The sequence below is a fragment of the Cydia strobilella genome, chromosome 11 (genome assembly GCF_947568885.1).
Source record: "Cydia strobilella chromosome 11, ilCydStro3.1, whole genome shotgun sequence".
In the NCBI taxonomy this organism is placed as follows: domain Eukaryota; kingdom Metazoa; phylum Arthropoda; class Insecta; order Lepidoptera; family Tortricidae; genus Cydia; species Cydia strobilella.
This window is the reverse complement of record NC_086051.1, coordinates 11,075,967-11,084,219: the sequence shown is the minus strand read 5'-3', so window position 1 is coordinate 11,084,219 and position 8,253 is coordinate 11,075,967.

Genomic DNA, 8,253 nt, shown 5'->3' with positions numbered 1-8,253 from the left:
GCCACTAACTCGGGGTTAACCGGTTAAACCAGAAGTTGCCAGTACAATTAACTCCGAGTTAGTGGCTAACCCTGGATGGCTCTAATAATCCCAATGTAGAAAGCACGCAGCTTTCTTGTCCACGGCATCAAAATATAGCTGTTCTAGTTGTGATATTATAAATTACATAGACGGCCTAAAACGTCCGTAAGGATGTTGACGAGCAAGTAAAACAGATCGGCATCGGCACTGTAAAACGATTTAGAACTTTCAAAGGGGAGTATTAGGAAAGAACTTAAAATTGAATCACTTGCTACGGACTACGGCGTAGCTCTGCGAAGTGAGCAGCGCAGTGGAGACTATTTGTATTTATTTAAAAAAAAAAGTTTATTTCAGACATAGTGTCCATAAAAATGTTAGTTGTAGTACAAACTTAAAAGGCTATGTTAGTGTTACATGTTAATTATAAATAAAGATAAAAGCAAAAAAAAACAACAAATAATTTAAAGAAGAATAAAAATAAATGTTCCACTGTCAGGGGCAAGTAGTAGATATTTTTATTCACTACCTGGCCCTGCCAATGACAACTTCCACCCAGTACTTGGTAAGCGGGCAGTCCAGGCGCTCCGCTGATACCCTCAGCATACTGTTGCTGCTGCCGCGCACCCGCCTTAGCATCGAGGCAATTATTTTCCGCCTAATAGTCATCCGCCCGCGCCTCGGCAAACATGGCTGATGCACTGCAGTGCTTCGGCAGCCTCAGCAGCATCCTGAGGATGTTGTTGTACTGCACCCTTAAGGTGTTATAGGACCTCTGCGTAAAGCTTACCCACAGGCTGCACGTGTAAAAAGTTTGACAATATGCTTCAAAGAGCGTCCACTTGACTTGATCGTTACAGCGTGCAAACCTGCGGGCAAGCATATTCCCCCTTACTGCCATCGCCCTCCTTTCCCTCTCCAAATCCAGATCGTCATTTAGTTCCGCAGTTAACATGTGGCCCAAATACTTAAACTGGTTCACTATCTTCAGGGGCTCGCCCCCCAGCATGATCCTAGGCGGGGTGTTTGGGTTATATTTTTTTGCCTTAAAAATAAGCACCTCGCTTTTATTCGCATCATATTTAAGACCATGCTGTAGAGCGTAGCCCTCGCACACTCTCAGTAACATCCTAATAGAGTCAACCGACGGACCCAGCAGGACCATGTCGTCTGCATAACTTATGTTATTGAAACAGATATCACCTATATGACAGCCGACATGCGTCCTGCTGAGCCGTTCGATCAACTCGTTCACATATAGGCTAAATAGGACGGGGGATGACAGCCCCCCCTGCCTTACACCACATTTCAGCCTATACACATCCGAGTCAACCCCAGCCCATCTTACGCGATTGACCTGGCTGTTGATTTAAGCCTCAAGTGCCCCACTGCTGAACAAGGCTGCCGTCCCCCATTGCACGTATCCCGGTCTTGACCAGTTTCAGTCAAAGCCGTTGAGGTCATCTCGTCATCGTCGTCGAGGTAATACAGCGATCTCGGGTTTGATTTTGGGGGACCCAATTTGGTTGCTATTTTAGCCTAGATATAATAATGAATGAACTTTGTTTTTGTTTTTGAATTGGAAACGTTTTATTGTTTAAGTAATAAAAATAAATTGAAGCTATATACACAGGACTCCATAAGGATAAAATAAAATTACGTACAATTCTGCATTTCATAATTTATATATTTTTAAAATTATAATAACAAAAAATACCATAAGTCAGGTAGATATTTACCTACACATTAAATTCGTATATCTCAATTCTGCTAAACTTGTTTCAATGTTAATTGATTTACACGATTATCTCAACGCTGGACTTTACCTATTACTCGTAGGTGCGTTCTCAGACAGTAAAGTTAGTTACCACGTATAGTGGTGTGCTGGTATTAAAATACGGCGATGCGTGAAGAAGAGATTTCCTTTGGCAGGATTGGTCCTTAGAACCCATGGATGGATTTAAGAAGTGGAGCCACGAAGATTTTTGATGTATATTTACCTTTCTCTCACCTTTTTCTTGATATCTACATCAGTTAAGCTACTAGGCCAAGTTTGTTATCGTTTTCGTATAAATCAGGGATGCCGAAGATGCCGTTAAAAGTGAAAAGGATGGTGTAGAATGTATGAGGAATTAATAACCGCTGAACCGATTTAGATTAAATCTACGTCTGTAGTATCATTTTGTTTCAACTTGACTTAAAACCTAAACATAAGCAATTATTAACATTAAACGTCGCCTACGCTTAAAACCCCCCACCTGCATCAAATATCTGGGTGGCTCCACTTCTTAAATACATCTCAGGAACACACATAGATTAATTCTGCCACAAGAAATCTTTTGTTCAGAGAACGCCGTATTTGACCTTTTTATGGCCTGAAAACACTCAACTAGTAGATACACGCTTGGTTGACATTTATTTTGTCAGAAGCACCTTATTGACAACTGACAATGGTAACGTTGACTTAAGAACACCTTCAAAACTATGCACCACCCCACCACCATAACAACTATCGGAAAACTCATTACATTTTTGCGCAATAAAATATAAATTATAGTTGGCAACGTAAGAACTCTCAGAATAATAACTAAAGCATAGAAGCCGGGCAAAAATAAGAGCTTGGTAAAAGGTATCGTATTCACAACACGCTATTACTTTTTGACTATGAGTGAGTGAGACAACAATCGCAAGTTCTTTCGTTTTTTTCAGTATTGTCACAAGATGAACTGAGGAAAATCTCAGAATAATGACTAAAGCAAAGAAGCCGGGCAAAAATAAAAGCTTGGTAAAAGATATCGTATTCACAACACGTTATTACTTTTTGTCTATGAGTGAGTGAGACAACAATCCGCAAGTTCTTTCGTTTTTTTTTCAGTATTGTCATAAGATAAACTGAGGGAAATGTCAAATGGTCCTATGTGGTTCTATAATATAATCCAGCCAAATAAAATATATGTTCGTTATTTCACAGGTAGGTGTCAACTGTAACAACTTGACATAGTCGTATTATTTTAGTTGAAATATTTCGGGATGTTTCAGCGGTCATCTTGGTTTATTTTAATTATATTTTTGCTATTCCTGAAAGATTGTTGGAAAACGTGCTGAGTTTTTATTTGTAATGGTTTGAAGTTCCCTTTGTGATAATGTATTGTGTGATCGAGGGCTGTAAATCGCATACAGGAAGAAAAGAAAATACGCACGAACCGATAACCTTTAATCGGTGAGTTTTGTTCAATTTTGAAGAAATTTATTTATAGGACCTGACCCTAAACATAGAAATCGATATGTTGTTTATGTAATTATTACTTGCATTCAAGTCTATATAGATTTTTGCATATATTTTCGAACTTTTCTGCTAAGTATGAAAGGTTATATTTTTGGCATAGTGATGTATCGACCTCAGATCAATAACCTATCGACATTTACAGCTTTCTTATAGTTTGGCCCAGGACTGTCTCATTTTAATTGATGAGTACAGTCAAGGGCATAAATATATATACATTCCCAAAGTCTCAAAAATATGTGTACGCTCAGACAATAAAATCGTGTTCACATATTTTTAAGCCATTTGTCTGGATCGATATTTTTGCCTTCGACTGTACCTATAGTTTTCTTTGTTCTTACTTACTGACAGATTGTGTTTGCCAGACTATAGTTTAATACTAAAAACCGGTCAAGTGCGGGTCGGACGCGCGCACCAAGGGGACCGTACTTTTTAGTATTTGTTGTTATAGCGGCAACAGAAATACATCATCTGTGAAAATTTCAACTGTCTAGCTATCACGGTTCATGAGATACAGCCTGGTGACAGACAGACGGACAGCGAAGTATTAGTAATAGGGTCCCGTTTTTACCCTTTGGGTACGGAACCCTAATAAAAAAGACATTAATGATCATTGATGAATGTTCCTTTTATTAATATTGTTGGTCCCAAAACTCAACTTTTTATTTCAGATTTCCAAAGGACGAGGAATAGGGGATATTACTGCAATGTTCTGCCACCAGAGTGCAGCACTAGCTTTTTTAGTGCACCGTAGAGTAACTTATTCATACTGTACCTTTAACAGGTTTTTGACAAGTTTTCAGGGGACCTACCGGAAAACTCGAATCCGAAATTTCGTTATCTAGCTGCCTCTTTATCGCTCGAATACGCAAGAGTAACAGAGATGTTAGATAACGAATGTTCGATTTTCTTGTTTCGCGATAGACCCTCAGATTGTGATAGTGGCGCCACCTACGCCGAGTTTCGCGTAATATTCCCTATTATTAAAAAAAATATTACACGAACGTTTTTTTTATTATTTCCTATTTGGTACAGTCAGCTGCAGAGAAAAGGTACCCCACGTCCATACTAATTTACAGAACTTTGTATGCAGGGGGGTGCCTTTTCTCTGCAGCTGACTGTACATGACTAGAAACTATACTTAGTCTTTTAGCATTAGAAAAAACGGTAAACTATTTCCACGTGTCTTTTTATTGACAAGTTTTTTTATAAATATAACAATATTTTACTTATGAAAGCAAAAGTATGTAAATGATCGTATGTTATATTTGTTGTGACTTATTTTCAAAGTGTTTTTCGATAAAACGACACGTTAAGATCGCTCGCCTTCTTTCTAATGATAAAAAAACGAGAGGTATAGTTAGACGGTTCTGAGTGGTAGACTGCAAATGAGATAAAAGCTATATTAGGTACATGCATTAATCCTCATATCAGGCGGCTCTTTGATTCCAAGGATTGCATAATTTTTATACTTTTTAATGATTTTTAGAATATGAAAATTATAAAAAGTGTAAAAGTTATGCAATCCTTGTATTCCACGCATTTCATTTCATTTCAACTAGCCGCCTGCTACAGATTTCTTGAAATTGCCGCGTTTTTTCAGGTTCAACTTTCATTAGCCAGACTATTATCAATTTGCCAATTTCGTGATTATTATTTTACACGGCACATAAACTTATGCATAATTTATCGATATAAAAAGTCGACACAGTTACATCCCTAGCAAATTATCAAACTTATGACACCGTACGTAAATGAGAAATAACAAGCATATATGCATCTCTTTTCGGCACATTATCTAATTCGTAAGGAAGTAAAGTACGGGTATACATATTTGCGAAGCATTTTTGCCCGACTTCTATGCTTTAGTCATTATTCTGAGAGGAAAATGTGAAATGGTTGTTTTTGGTTGTCATTTATTCCAGCCAAATAAAAATATATGTTCGTTATTTGACAGGTAGGTGTCAACTGTAGCAACTTTACGTAGTCGTATTAAATCAATTCAAATATTTCGCGGTCATCTCGCTGATTTTTCATTATATTGTTGCTATTCCTGAAAGATTGTTGGAAAACGTGCTGAGTTTTTATTTGTAATGGTTTGAAGTTCCCTATGTGATAATGTCTTGTGTGATCGAGGGCTGTAAATCGCGTACAGGAAGAAAAGAAAATGCGCACGAACCGGTAACCTCTAATCGGTGAGTTTTGTTCAATTTTGAAGAAATTAATTTATAAGACCTGAACATTGAAATCGATATGATGTAGTAGTAGTAGTAAATCACTTTATTGTACAAAACAAAAATTGTTAACATGAAATTCATATAAATTTAGGTACAAAGGCGAGCTTATCCCTATAAGGGATTTCTTCCAGCTAACCTTAGAGTAAATGAGTGGAAAATTCGAATTAGATAGACAAACTTACAGAACGTACAATAATATTTAAAAAGGAAAACTACAATATTAACGTCTACGAATAACTAAAATACATCAATAGCATTATGCAATAAAATAAATATGTACTAGCATACATAAATATATAGTACTAAATAAATATTATATATATATAAATATTATATATATATTAGCACTCAACCAAATCACAGTTCGTGGGAAAGCCAAAGTTTTTTCAGATTAACTTTGAGTGATGTTTATGTAATTATTATATATTTTCGAAAATTTCTGCTAACTATGAAAGGTTATATTTTTGGCATAGTGATGTACTGTGTATTTATCGACCTCAGATCAATAACAGTCGACATTTACAGCTTTCTTATGGTTTGGCCCTGGACTATCTCATTTTAATTGATGAATATAGTTTTCTTTGTTCTTACTTACTGACAGATTGTGTTTGCCAGACTATAGTATAATACTAAAAAAGACATTAATGATCATTGATGAATGTTCCTTTTATTAATATTGTTGGTTTACCTATCTCACAAAAGTCGACTTTTTATTTCAGATTTCCAAAGGACGAGGAATAGGGTTACTGTAATGTTCTGCCACCAGAGTGCAGCACTAGCCTTTTTTGTAAATCGTAGAGCAACTTATACATACTGTACCTTTAACAGGTTTTTAACAAGTTTTTAGAGGACCTACCGGGAAACGCGAATCCGAAATTTCGTTATCTGCCTCTTTATCGCTTGAATACGCAAGAGTGACAGAGATGTTAGATAACGAAAGTTCGATTTTCTTGTTTCGCAGCCTCAGATTGTGGTAGTGGCGCCGCCTACACCGAGTTTCGCGTAATATTCCCTAAAAATATATTACATGAACATTTCCTTTCATTTTCTATTGGTACATAAGTAGAAACTATACTTAGTTTTTCAGCATTAGAAAAAAAGGTAAACCATTTGCACGTGTCTTTTTGTCACTGTGTTGAAAGTTTTTTTTTTTTAAATATAGCAATATTTTACTTATGAAAGCAAAAGTATGTAAATGATCGTATATTATATTTGTTGTGACTTATTTTCAAAAGTGTTTTTCGATAAAACGACACGTTAAGGTCGCTCGCCTTCTTCAGACAGCGAAGTCTTAGTAATAGGGTCCCGTTTTTACCCTTTGGGTACGGAACTCTAAAAAACCGTCCAAGTGCGAGTCGGACTCGCGCACGAAGGGTTCCGTACCATTACGGAAAAACAGCAAAAAAATCACGTTTGTTGTATGGGAGCCCCATTTAAATATTTATATTATTCTGTTTTAGTATTTGTTGTTATAGCGGCAACAGAAATACATCATCTGTGAAAATTTCAACTGTCTAGCTATCACGGTTCATGAGATACAACCTGGTGACAGACAGACAGACAGACGGACGGACAGACGGACAGCGGAGTCTTAGTAATAGGGTCCCGTTTTTACCCTTTGGGTACGGAACCCTAAAAAACGAGAGGTATAGTTAGACGATTCCGAGTGGTAGACAGTAAAAAGCTATATTATAGGTACATGCATAAATCCTCATGTCAGGCGGCTCTTTGATTACAAGGATTGCATAATTTTTATACTTTTTATGATTTCTAGAATATGAAAATTATAAAAAGTATAAAAGTTATGCAATCCTTGTATTCAACGAGCCGCCTGCTACCGATTTTATGAAATTGCCGCGTTTTTTCAGGTTCAACTTTCATTATAATATATTAATTCATTTATTGCAAGTAAGACACTCATAATGTGGTTAGTAAAACTTAATTCTAAATTATGTATTAGTATTTCTTAAACCTAGGGATACATCTATATCTATAAACTATTTTTGTTGTCAGCTGAGTACGGCACATGTAGCCGACTGCAGCATAGTAAATAGGGGGAGTCCAGCCTGTCCCCTATCATCTTCATGATGATGTTGGGGCTGGCGCGCGCCCGGCGCACCAGGGATGCGGCCCTCTTACGGATAGTGGCATAGAAACAATCGACCCTGGCTTCAGCGAACATCCCTGATGCGCTACAGAAGCGCGGCAGCCCCATCAACACCCGGAACGCGTTATTATACTGGACGCGGAGGGCTTCGTAGGCCCGTTTCGTATATGAAAGCCACAAAGTGCAAGAGTACAGTGAGGTGCAGTAAGCTCTAAAGAGTGTCACTTTCACCTCCCTGGTACAGCGCACAAATTTGTGAGCAATCATATTCACCCGGGCCGATAGGGCCCTCCTTTCTCTCTCTATGTCTTTATCATCTTTGAGGTCTGCCGTGACTATGTGCCCAAGATATTTAAACATGTCCACCCTTTCGAGGTCTGCCCCGTTTAGTTTGATGGGTGTCACTTCGGCTGTTCTGCCACGGCCGACCTCAAAGACCATATAATTATTTACTTTTATTTACGTTATATTTTAAGCCGTGAGTCTCTGCATATGTTTCACACACCTCCAGCAGCCTACGTATGCCACCAACTGATGCGCTTAGCAGAACCATAGCGTCATTAGCCAGACTATTATCAATTTGCCAATTTCGTCATTATTTTTTTACA